Genomic DNA, 13,341 nt, shown 5'->3' with positions numbered 1-13,341 from the left:
AATAAATTTTGAAAACATCTTGATAACAATATTTAATTCTATAAATTTTTGTCATCCATATATTTTATTTTATGCATTTAAACTTATAATCCTGAGAAGGGGTCTGTAGGATTCATCAGACTGCCAAAGTGCTCCATGATGCAAAAGAGGTTGACATTTTACATACATTTTATATAAACAAAATTAAGTTTGTTACTGTCTTTCCTACAAAAGCACAATCCTATGAACTGTGTGCTGCTGTTTGTATTCTCATTATAGAGATGAGTTGAGACACAGACAGGTTAAGTAACTTTCCAGAGATCACACAGTAAGTAGCAGAACTTGCCTTTGAAGCCAGGTCCCAACTCTTTTTCTCCCCTGTGTGGGGGGACATGCTAATCTTCTCTGTGTCATTTCAATTTTAGTATATGTGCTGCCAAAGCGAGCACAAGGCCCTAACTCTTAATCATCATGTTAAGCTGCCTCTTCCAATGTGGTCCTTGCCCTTAAAAAATTTATAATCTTTGTTTTTGGGGTGGTGAAACAGGTCTCATGCTGTCACCCAGGCTGGAGTGCAGCGGCAACTACAGCCTTGACCTCACAGACTCGAACGATCCTCCCACCTCAGCCTCCCGAGTAGCTGGGATTACAGGTATACACCGCCATACTCTACTAATTTTTTTACTTTTGTAGAGGCAGGGTCTCGCTGTGTCAGCCAGGCTGGTCTCAAACTCCTGGGCTCAAGTGATCCTCCTGCCTTGGCCACCCAAAGTGCTGGGATTACCAGCATTAGCCACCATGTCTGTCTGAAACGTTTATAATCTGCTGAAGAAGACAGATTTGTTCTATCTGCCTCACTACCTCCTGCACACAATTTCACTTCCTTTCCTACTCCTATCCCCAGAGAGGTTTCTGAATTTGTTAGATTTTTATTAAATTCAGATGATATAGTCAGAACGATTTAATCTAGCTTAGCCTGCAGACCTTAGATGAAGAAGTCACCTAAATTTTCTTACATATGAATTAACTGGGCACAGAATTTTAAAGATTTTGTTAATTAGCCGGGGGATGTGCTGCACATGTCCATTAAGTGTTTGAGGTGATTGATCTGAGAAATTGTCTCTTGTAGACACTGATAGACATTATTCCAGGAGAGAAAAAAGTCACCCACACCCAATAAAGAGTACATCTCTGTTATATCTGCAAGAGGTAAAACAAGAAGAAAAAAAAGGGATTTGGAGGTAACCTAAAAATGTATTCTACAAGGGATACTGGCCTCAGAGTCTTTAGGAAGAAATAGGCTCCTCTGTTGGCAAATGACAGGGACTTTTGAGATGAAGGGCTTCCGCTGGTCAACTAAGATTCATACTAGGGCAGACTCTCTGCGATACCTGCTCATAGCTGTTCCTCTGATGCGTTGCAAAGAGAGCTCTGAATTTGTCTGACAGCAATGTGACCTGATGTGGTTTGGATCTGTGTCCCCACCCAAATCTCATGTTGAATGTAATCCCCAATGTTGGAGGTGAGACCTCGTGGGAGGTGATTGGATCATGGGGGTGGATCCTTCATGAATGGTTTAGCATCATCTCCTGATGCTGTTCTCATGATAGTGAGTGAGTTCTCACGAGATCTGCTTGTTTAAAAGTGTGTAGCACTCACCCCGCCCCATCCTTGCTCTTCCTCTGGCCGTATGAAGTGCCCACTCTCCCTTTGCCTTCTGCCATGATTGTAAGTTTCCTGAAGCTTCCCCAGAAGCTGAACAGATGCCCTCATCATGCTTCCTGTAAAGCCTGTGCAACTATGATCCAATGAAACCTCTTGGCTTTATAAATTACCCAGTCTCAGGTATTTCTTTATAGCAGTAGGAGAATGGACTAATGTGTGCCCTGACATAGGAATTAATTCACCATTAGTCCAACTCATTCAAGGCAACCCATTCCTCTTGGCCCTAGTCAAGACCTGACCCTCGTCCCACAAGGCTCAGCACAAATACAGCTTCCCCTGGAAGTCTTCACAGGCCCTCCAGAACACTTGCTGTGATTTATCTATTACCCTATATGTCTCCTTATAGCATTTATCTTTATTTTAGCTGAAAAAAATTATTTTAAGTGCGTTAGTCATTTAATGTCTGTTTCACCCAACAGAATGTTAGTGACTTTAGATAGGGACCATGTCTTAGTCATCACTGTAATCCTCAGTACCTAGTAAAGTGCCTGGCAAATAATAGGTGCTTAGTGAATAGTTGCTGAGTGAATGACGGCTTTCTGAAGAGAAGTTTGAAATGATGCAGATACTCTATCACCTGGCATGTTCTGCTCTGAGATGCAGGTTAGCAAGCTGCAACTATAAGTGGCTTATACAGTTAGGACAAAAGTATTTCTTATAATCAGACCTCCTGTCTCAGCGTGGTTTCAGGGCTAGTTAATTCCAGAAACCAGGTTCTTTTTTTTTTTTTTTACACAGGGCCTTGCTCTGTCATTCAGGCTGGACTGCCATGGCATGATTGTCCACCTTAACCTCAAACTCCTGGGCTCAAGTGATCCCCCTGCCTCAGCCTCCCAAGTAGCTGGGACTACAGGCGTGCAGCACCATGCCTGGCTAACCCAGCCTCTTTTAATCTTTTCATTCTGCTATTCACTTCAGGACATCAGCTGACTCCACTCCTGCTTCCAACATCCTGGCCATAATTCCAAGGTGAGAAGATTACATCCAGGAGCAGAAAAACATTCCTTCCTTGTGCCCTTGTTCAAGAATGAAGGAAATCTCCCAGTACACCCCTCATTGGCCAGAATTTTGCAACACACCCATCCTTGATCATTGGCAAGGGTGATGGCATTCTGATGATCACTTTAGACTAAACCAGACTCAACCTTGAGTCCAGGAAGGGGCGCAGTTTTACCACTGTCCTGGCCCATGAATGCAGTCATGACTGCGTTGGCACAAAAGATGCCGGGTGTGTGTGCTGATGCTGGGGTGAGAAGGGGAGTTTTATAAGCACCCAAGAATGCCTGCCATCCACCCTCACTGCGCATCAATAGGCTAGTAACATGCAGAAACTCATTAGAAGAAATATTGGCATCCAAATACTGTGTGTAGCCATGGAAGAAAAGTGCAATTTGCCTTAAAAACATTCCTATTTTTCAGGGTCATTCAGATGGCAATGGAGTGCTGATTAAATCCACTGAAGTCAATAATTCACTGCAGACAAAAAATAAAAAAAAAAGGGCCTCATAGTTGCTTTCACTGTAATTCAAATATTAATGGCCTCATTTTCAGAAGTTTAAAAGAAGTCAGATTACACAGATTTAGTGACTAATATAAAAACCAAAAGAAGGTGAACATTACAAGATACCAAGTCAAAATATTTACCATATAACAACAATAATAGCAGCAAGTAACATTAGGTATATAGTGTTTATTTTGTGTTTTAGTGCCAGGCACTGTTAGTGGTATACTGGCATTATTTTACCTGATCACAAATATAAGGAATTCACAGGCTGCCTTGATGGTTTTAAAAATCTTTTTATAGAGCAATTGGAATATTTATATTCAATAGGCAAGAAGAGAGAAATATGTAATACATAGTACTATAATATAACAATAATACAATAAGTATAATATATTGAGCCAATTGAAAGAACTAGGCACAGTGGCTTATGCCTGCAATCCCAGCACTTTGGGAGGCCGAGGCAGGCGGATCACCTGAGGTCAAGAGTTGGAAAGCAGCCTGGCCGGGGGTTGGAGCCAAGATGGCCAAATAGGAACAGGTCCAGTCTACAGCTCCCAGCATGAGCGACACAGAAGATGGGTGATTTCTGCATTTCCATCTGAGGTACCAGATTCATCTCACTAGGGAGTGCCAGATAGTGGGTGCAGGACAGTGGGTGCAGCGCACCGTGCACGAGCCAAAGCAGGGTGAGGCATTGCCTCACTCCAGAAGCGCAAGGGGTCACGGAGTTCCCTTTCCTAGTCAAAGAAAGGGGTGACAGACGGCATCTGGAAAATTGGGTCACTCCCACCCTAATACTGCGCTTTTCCCACAGGCTTAAAAAACGGCGCACCAGGAGATTATATCCTGCACCTGGCTCTGAGGGTCCTACGCCCACGGAGTCTCACTGATTGCTAGCACAGCAGTCTGAGATCAAACTGCAAGGCGGCAGCGAGGCTGGGGGAGGGGCGCCCGCCATTGCCCAGGCTTGCTTAGGTAAACAAAGCAGATGGGAAGCTCAAACTGGGTGGAGCCCACCACAGCTCAAGGAGGCCTGCCTGCCTCTGTAGGCTCCATCTCTGGCGACAGGGCACAGACAAACAAAAAGACAGCAGTAACCTCTGCAGACTTAAATGTCCCTGTCTGACAGCTTTGAAGAGAGCAGTGGTTCTCCCAGCATGCAGCTGGAGATCTGAGAATGGGCAGACTGCCTCCTCAAGTGGGTTCCTGACCCCTGACCACCGAGCAGCCTAACTGGGAGGCACCCCCCAGTAGGGGCAGACTGACACCTCATACGGACGGGTACTCCTCTAAGACAAAATTTCCAGAGCAACGATCAGACAGCAGCATTCGCTGTTCACAAAAATCAGCTGTTCTACAGCCACCGCTGCTGGTACCCAGGCAAACAGGGTCTGGAGTGGACCTCTAGCAAACTCCAACAGACCTGCAGCTGAGGGTCCTGTCTCTTAGAAGGAAAACTAACAAACAGAAAGGACATCCACACCAAAAACCCATCTGTACATCACCATCATCAAAGACCAAAAGTAGATAAAACCACAAATATGGGGGAAAATACAGAGTAGAAAAACTGGAAACTCTAAAAAGCAGAGCGCCTCTCCTCCTCCAAAGGAACGCAGCTCCTCACCAGCAACAGAACAAAGCTGGACAGAGAATGACTTTGACGAGTTGAGAGAAGAAGGCTTCAGACGATCAAACTACTCCGAGCTACAGGAGGAAATTCAAACCAAAGACAAAGAAGTTGAAAACTTTGAAAAAAATTTAGACCAATGTATAACTAGAATAACCAATACAGAGAAGTGCTTAAAGGAGCTGATGGAGCTGATAGAGCTGAAAGCCAAGGCTCGAGAACTACATGAAGAATGCAGAAGCCTCAGGAGCTGATGTGATCAACTGGAAGAAAGGGTACCAGTGATGGAAGATGAAATGAATGAAATGAAGCGAGAAGGGAAGTTTAGAGAAAAAAGAATAAAAAGAAACAAACAAAGCCTCCAAGAAATATGGGACTATGTGAAAAGACCAAATCTATGTCTGATTGGTGTACCCGAAAGTGACAGGGAGAATGGAACCAAGTTGGAAAACACTGCAGGATATTATCCAGGAGAACTTCCCCAATCTAGCAAGGCAGGCCAACATTCAGATTCAGGAAATACAGAGAACGCCACAAAGATACTCCTCAAGAAGAGCAACTCCAAGAAACATAATTGTCAGATTCACCAAAGTTGAAATGAAGGAAAAAATGTTAAGGGCAGCCAGAGAGAAAGGTCGGGTTACCCACAAAGGGAAGCCCATCAGACTAACAACAGATCTCTCAGCAGAAACTCTACAAGCCAGAAGAGAGTGGGGGCCAATATTCAACATTCTTAAAGAATTTTCAACCCAGAATTTCATATCCAGCCAAACTAAGCTTCATAATTGAAGGAGAAATAAAATACTTTACAGACAAGCAAATGCTGAGAGATTTTGTCACCACCAGGCCTGCCCTAAAAGAGCTCCTGAAGGAAGCGCTAAACATGGAAAGGAACAACGGGTACCAGCCACTGCAAAATCATGCTAAATTGTAAAGACCATCGAGGTTAGGAAGAAACTGCATCAACTAATGAGCAAAATAACCAGCTAATATCATAATGACAGGATCAAATTCACACATAACAATATTAACTTTAAATGTAAATGGACTAAATGCTCCAATTAAAAAGACACAGACTGGCAAATTGGATAAAGAGTCAAGACCCATCAGTGTGCTGTATTCAGGAAACCCATCTCACGTGCAGAGACACACATAGGCTCAAAATAAAAGGATGGAGAAAGATCTACCAAGCAAATGGAAAACAAAAAAAGGCAGGGGTTGCAATCCTAGTCTCTGATAAAACAGACTTTAAACCAACAAAGATCAAAAGAGACAAAGAAGGCCATTACATAGTGGTAAAGGGACCAATTCAACAAGAAGAGCTAACTATCCTAAATATATATGCACCCAATACAGGAGCACCCAGATTCATAAAGCAAGTCCTGAGTGACCTACAAAGAGACTTAGACTCCCACACAATAATAATGGGAGACTTTAACACCCCACTGTCAACATGAGACAGATCAATGAGACAGAAAGTTAAAAAGGATACCCAGGAATTGAACTCAGCTTTGCTCCAAGCAGACCTAATAGACATCTACAGAACTCTCCACCCCAAATCAACAGAATATACATTTTTTTCAGCACCACACCACACCTGTTCCAAAATTGACCACATAGTTGGAAGTAAAGCTCTCCTCAGCAAAAGTAAAAGATCAGACATTATAACAAACTGTCTCTCAGACCACAATGCAATCATACTAGAACTCAGGATTAAGAAACTCACTCAAAACCGCTCAACTACATGGAAACTGAACAACCTGCTCCTGAATGACTACTGGGTACATAACGAAATGAAGGCAGAAATAAAGATGTTCTTTGAAACCAACGAGAACAAAGACACAACATACCAGAATCTCTGGGACACATTCAAAGCAGTGTGTAGAGGGAAATTTATAGCACTAAATGCCCACAAGAGAAAGCAGGAAAGATCCAAAATTGACACCCTAACATCACAATTAAAAGAACTAGAAAAGCAAGAGCAAACACATTCAAAAGCTAGCAGAAGGCAAGAAATAACTAAAATCAGAGCAGAACTGAAGGAAATAGAGACATAAAAAATCCTTCAAAAAATTAGTGAATCCAGGAGCTGGTATTTTGAAAGGATCAACAAAATTGATAGACTGCTAGCAAGACTAATAAAGAAGAAAAGAGAGAAGAATCAAATAGACGCAATAAAAAATGATAAAGGGGATATCACCACCGATCCCACAGAAATACAAACTACCATCAGAGAATACTACAAACACCTCTACACAAATAAACTAGAAAATCTAGAAGAAATGGATAAATTCCTGGACACATACACCCTCCCAAGACTAAACCAGGAAGAAGTTGAATCTCTGAATAGACCAATAACAGGAGCTGAAATTGTGGCAATAATCAATAGCTTACCAACCAAAAAGAGTCCAGGACCAGATGGATTCACAGCCGAATTCTACCAGAGGTACAAGGAGGAGCTGGTACCATTCCTTCTGAAACTATTCCAATCAATAGAAAAAGAGGGAATCCTCCCTAACTCATTTTATGAGGCCAGCATCATCCTGATACCAAAGCCGGGCAGAGACACAACCAAAAAAGAGAATTTTAGACCAATCTCCTTGATGAACATTGATGCAAAAATCCTCAATAAAATACTGGCAAACAGAATCCAGCAGCACATCAAAAAGCTTATCCACCATGATCAAGTGGGCTTCATCCCTGGGATGCAAGGCTGGTTCAATATATGCAAACCAATAAATGTAATCCAGCATACAAACAGAACCAAAGACAAAAACCACATGATTATCTCAATAGATGCAGAAAAGGCCTTTGACAAAATTCAACAGCCCTTCATGCTAAAAACTCTCAATAAATTAGGTATTGATGGGACGTATCTCAAAATAATAAAAGCTATCTATGACAAACCCACAGCCAATATCATACTGAATGGGCAAAAACTGGAAGCATTCCCTTTGAAAACTGGCACAAGACAGGGATGCCCTCTCTCACCACTCCTATTCAACATAGTGTTGGAAGTTCTGGCCAGGGCAATTAGGCAGGAGAAGGAAATAAAGGGTATTCAATTAGGAAAAAAGGAAGTCAAATTGTCCCTGTTTGCAGACGACATGATTGTATATCTAGAAAACCCCATCATCTCAGCCCAAAATCTCCTTAAGCTGATAAGCAACTTCAGCAAAGTCTCAGGATACAAAATCAATGTACAAAAATCCCAAGCATTCTTATACACCAATAACAGACAAACAGAGAGTCAAATCATGAGTGAACTCCCATTCACAATTGCTTCAAAGAGAATAAAATACTTAGGAATCCAACTTACAAGGGACGTGAAGGACCACTTCAAGGAGAACTACAAACCACTGCTCAAGGAAATAAAAGAGGATACAAACAAATGGAAGAACATTCCATGCTCATGGGTAGGAAGAATCAATATCGTGAAAATGGCCATACTGCCCAAGGTAATTTACAGATTCAATGCCATCCCCATCAAGCTACCAATGACTTTCTCCACAGCATTGGAAAAAACTACTTTAAAGTTCAAATGGCACCAAAAAAGAGCCCACATCGCCAAGTCAATCCTAAGCCAAAAGAACAAAGCTGGAGGCATCACGCTACCTGACTTCAAACTATACTACAAGGCTACAGTAACCAAAACAGCATGGTACTGGTACCAAAGCAGAGATATAGATCAATGGAACAGAACAGAGCCCTCAGAAATAACGCCGCATATCTACAACTATCTGATCTTTGACAAACCTGAGAAAAACAAGCAATGGGGAAAGGATTCCCTATTTAATAAATGGTGCTGGGAAAACTGGCTAGCCATATGTAGAAAGCTGAAACTGGATCCCTTCCTTACACCTTATACAAAAATTAATTCAAGATGGCTTAAAGACTTAAATGTTAGACCTAAAACCATAAAAACCCTAGAAGAAAACCTAGGCATTACCATTCAAGACATAGGCATGGGCAAGGACTTCATGTCTAAAACACCAAAAGCAATGGCAACAAAAGCCAAAATTCACAAATGGGATCTATTTAAACTAAAGAGCTTCTGCACAGCAAAAGAAACTACCATCAGAGTGAACAGGCAACCTACAAAATGGGAGAAAATTTTCACAACCTACTCATCTGACAAAGGGCTAATATCGAGAATCTACAATGAACTCCAACAAATTTACAAGAAAAAAACAAACAACCCCATCAAAAAGTGGGCAAAGGACATGAACAGACACTTCTCAAAAGAAGACATTTATGCAGCCAAAAAACACATGAAAAAATGCTCACCATCACTGGCCATCAGAGAAATGCAAATCAAAACCACAATGAGATACCATCTCACACCAGTTAGAATGGCAATCATTAAAAAGTCAGGAAACAACAGGTGCTGGAGAGGATGTGGAGAAATACGAACACTTTTACACTGTTGATGGGACTGTAAACTAGTTCAACCATTGTGGAAGTCAGTGTGGCAATTCCTCAGGGATCTAGAACTAGAAATACCATTTGACCCAGCCATCCCATTATTGGGTATATACCCAAAGGACTATAAATCATGCTGCTATAAAGACACATGCACACGTATGTTTATAGTGGCACTATTCACAATAGCAAAGACTTGGAACCAACGCAAATGTCCAACAATGATAGACTGGATTAAGAAAATGTGGCACATATACACCATGGAATACTATGCAGCCATAAAAAAGGATGAGTTCATGTCCTTTGTAGGGACATGGATGAAATTGGAAATCATCATTCTCAGTAAACTATCGCAAGAACAAAAAACCAAACACCGCATATTCTCACTCATAGGTGGGAATTTAATGATGAGAACACATGCACACAGGCAGGGGAACATCACACTCTGGGGACTGTTGTGGGATGGGGGCAGGGGGGAGAGATAGCTTTAGGAGATATACCTAATGCTAAATGACGAGTTAATGGGTGCAGCACACCAGCATGGCACATGTATACATATGTAACTAATCTGCACATTGTGCACATGTACCCTAAAACTTAAAGTATAATAATAATAAAATAAAAAATAAAAATAAAAATAAAGAAATGGCATGCCTTATCTCAAAGTTGTGAGTTGCTCTGCACCATAAATATTTAAAGATAATATGAATGTCTTCAAATATTTTGAAGATGAGTTCACTAACCAATGGAAAATTGACCTGAACTTCCCTTGAATTTTCATAATCTTAATTTTTTACAAATTAATGTTTAATCATTGTCACATCTAATATGGAGATATTATCAATCTGTGACTGTATATCACTTCCAGTTTTGTACCACATAAAGAGAACACAATCAAAAAAAAAAAAAAAAAAGAAAAAGAAAGCAGCCTGGCCAACATGGTAAAACCCCATCTCTACTAAAAATACAAAAATTAGCTGGGCATGGTGGGGGGCGCCTGTAATCCCAGCTACTTGGGAGGCTGAGGCACGAGAATTGCTTGAACCCGAGAGGTGGAGCCTGCAGTGAGCTGAGATCATGCCATTGCACTCCAGCCTGGGTGACAGAATGAGACTCCTTCTCAAAAAAAAAAGAACTAGAATGAGCGTGGAGGTTCATGCCTATCATGCCTGTAATCCAGCACTTTGGGAGGCCAAGGTGGGTGGATCGCTTGAGTCTGAGAGTTTGAGTTCAGCCTGGGCAACATGACAAATACCCATCTCTACCAAAAAAAAAAAAAATTATTCAGGCATGGCGGTTCCCACCTGTAGTCTGAACTACTTGAGAGGCTGAGACGGGAGGATCACTTGAGCCCAGTAGGCAGAGGTTGCAGTGAGCCCTGATTGTACGACTGCACTCTAGCCCGGCTAACGGAGGGAGTCTCTGTCTTAAAAAGAAAAAAGAACTAATTTTTTTTTATTGATTTAGGAAAGTTAGGGCATTAATAAATGTGAAAACCTTAGATGGCACTAAAAATTGCCAATTTTTATTTGTTTGTTTTTGAGACAGAGTTTTGCTCTTGTCACCCAGGCTGGTGTGCAGTGGCACAATCTTGGCTCACTGCAACTTCCACCTCTCGGATTCAAGCAACTCTTCTGCCTCAGCCTCCCAGGTAGCTGGGACTACAAGGGCCCACCACCATGCCTGGCTAATTTTTGTATTTTTGGTAGAGACGGGGTTTCACCATGTTGGCCAGGCTGGTCCCGAACTCCTAACCTCAGGTGATCCACCCGCCTCCGCCTCCCAAAGTGCTGGGATTACAGGCGTGAGCCACTGAGCCCAGCTTAAAAGTGTCAATTGTTATTTAGTGTGAGGCAATGGTCAGCAGATCAAGGTAACCATTGAACCAGTTAGTGTCCTCTTCAATGTCACATCCCTGCCTGCCCTACCTCTGGGGTAAGGCTGCCCCTCCAGCACTACGCAGTGCGGCAGCCCATGAGAGGCCAGTCTTCTCCAAACTTCCCTGTTGGGAAATGGCACCACCATACTCCCAGCTACAAAAGCTCCATAGCTTGCAGCCAAGCTTGACCCTGTTGATTCTGTCCCAAAATGCGTGAATCCCATGCATGAACATTGGGTGTTGTCTGGGAGTGTTGGCTCACATTTACTGCCTCTGGAACCCAGCATGGTGGAACAGCTGCTCTTTCAAGTGATGCTGGTTGCTAATTGCCATGGCATAAAGAAAGAGAGCTCTGGAGGGTCGCACAATGGTGGTTAAATGACCTGTCGCTTCTATTCACAAAGCATTGGTGAGAGCAAGTTTCATAGCCCTACCCAACCACAAGGGGCCGAGGAAGCACAATCCTATGAAGGGCCCAGAAGGCAGGCAGTTGGAAGCATTCAGGAAACAGCACCATTCACCAGCTCCCCAGCCCTCTCGTCATTTCAAATACCTTTGTCACCCTATTTATTTCTTTCATAGGAAACCACTGTGAGAAATATCACTAACATCTTATTCATCATTTGCAGTTTTATTGTCTGTCTCCCCCTCTAGAATTGAATCTCCAAGATGACGCTGCTCTTGTCTGTCTTGTTTGACATTAGGTCTTCAGTACCCAGTGCAGTGCCTGCCACACGCTGGGAGCTCGTTCATTTACTCATTCATTCATACTACCAAATTATTGAACATATTAGTGTCCTTGAGTTAGCCTCACAAATTGTCACAAATTGGGCAGCTTACAACTAATTCATTTTCTCATAGTTCTGAAAGTCAAATGTCAGTCAGAAATTAAGGTATCAACAAGGCCACACTCTGCTCCCTCTGAAGGCTCTAGGGGGTGATCTTTACTTGCCTCTTACAGTCTCTGGTGGCTCAAGGGCTCATGGCCACATCACCCCAATCTCTGCTTCCATCTTCAATGGCTTTTTCCTTTCTGTTGCTTAAAAAGATACTTGTCATTAGATTTAAGGCCTACTCAGGTAATCCAGGGTGATATCATCTCAAGATTCTTAACATAAGTATATCTTCAAAGACCTTTTTTTTTCCCCAAGTAAGATCACATTCACAGGTTCTAGGGCTTAGGATGTGGACATGCATTTTGAGGGGGCCACCATTCAACTCACTGTAAGCACCTACTATGTGCCACACACCATTCTAAGTGCTGAGATGACCACAGTGAATGATATGAATACAAGTCTCTGACCTTATAGAGCTGAAACATTAGTGGGTGATTCAGAAAGCAGGCACAATAAACACGGGAAGTCTACACTGTGTTGGGAAATGAGTTCTACGGAAAACAATAAGGAAAGAAGGGGAGGTAGGGAGTTTAAGAGACAGGCTTTTAAATGTAAATACAGGTGGCAAGGGAAGGCTTCGATGGGAAGGTGATATTCGAGTAGACCCTGGAGAAAGGTGAGCTTGAAGATGATTTGTCACATAAACAAACAAAAGATTGACTCTTGAACTGTGAGCAGCACATATTTTCTCCTTCTCGTTTCACAGTCATTATCTTGCTCTGATTAATACAAATCATGAATCTTGAAAAAGCCACTTCTCCTGTTTCAGGCAAGGTGTTAGGTTATTAAATGAGATAACACTGTACTGGTCCCTTTAGACTTCACAGCAACCCTGTAAGGACAATGAACTCCCAAGAACCAAGAACCAAGCTGAGATCTTCTGACTACATCAGTGGTTTTTCAAAGCACAGTCTCCTGACCCCACAACATCAGCATCACCCTGGAGTTTGTTAGAAATGCAATTTTGGGCCAGGCACGGTGGCTCACACCTGTAATCCCAGCACTTTGGGAAGCCAAGATGGGAAGATCATTTGAGGCCAGTAGTTCAAGACCAGCCTGGGCAACAAAGCGAGACCTTGTCTCTAGTTTAAAAATAAGACAATTAGCTGGGTGTGGTAGCATGTGCCTGTAGTCCCAGCTACTTGGAAGACTGCAGCAGGAGGATGGCTTGAGCCCAGGAGTTCGAGGCTGCAGTTAGCTGTGATTGCACCACTGCACTCCAGCCTGGACAAGAGAGCAAATACTGTCTCTTAAAAAAAAGGCCCAGTTTGGGGGACCTCACTCAAGACCTGCTGGAGCCCATTCCAGA

General features: G+C 42.5%; 1 pseudogene; it reads right to left on the bottom strand.

Moving 5' to 3' along the window:
- Positions 1–365: 365 nt before the first annotated feature.
- Positions 366–428, bottom strand: LOC129016476 (U6 spliceosomal RNA; annotated as a pseudogene).
- Between the last annotated feature and the right edge of the window lie 12,913 nt (positions 429–13,341).

The sequence above is a fragment of the Pongo pygmaeus genome, chromosome 18 (assembly GCF_028885625.2).
Source record: "Pongo pygmaeus isolate AG05252 chromosome 18, NHGRI_mPonPyg2-v2.0_pri, whole genome shotgun sequence".
NCBI classification, from domain to species: Eukaryota; Metazoa; Chordata; class Mammalia; order Primates; family Hominidae; genus Pongo; species Pongo pygmaeus.
Note: the sequence above shows the minus strand (reverse complement) of the source record. Positions and strands in the feature narration are given on the sequence as shown.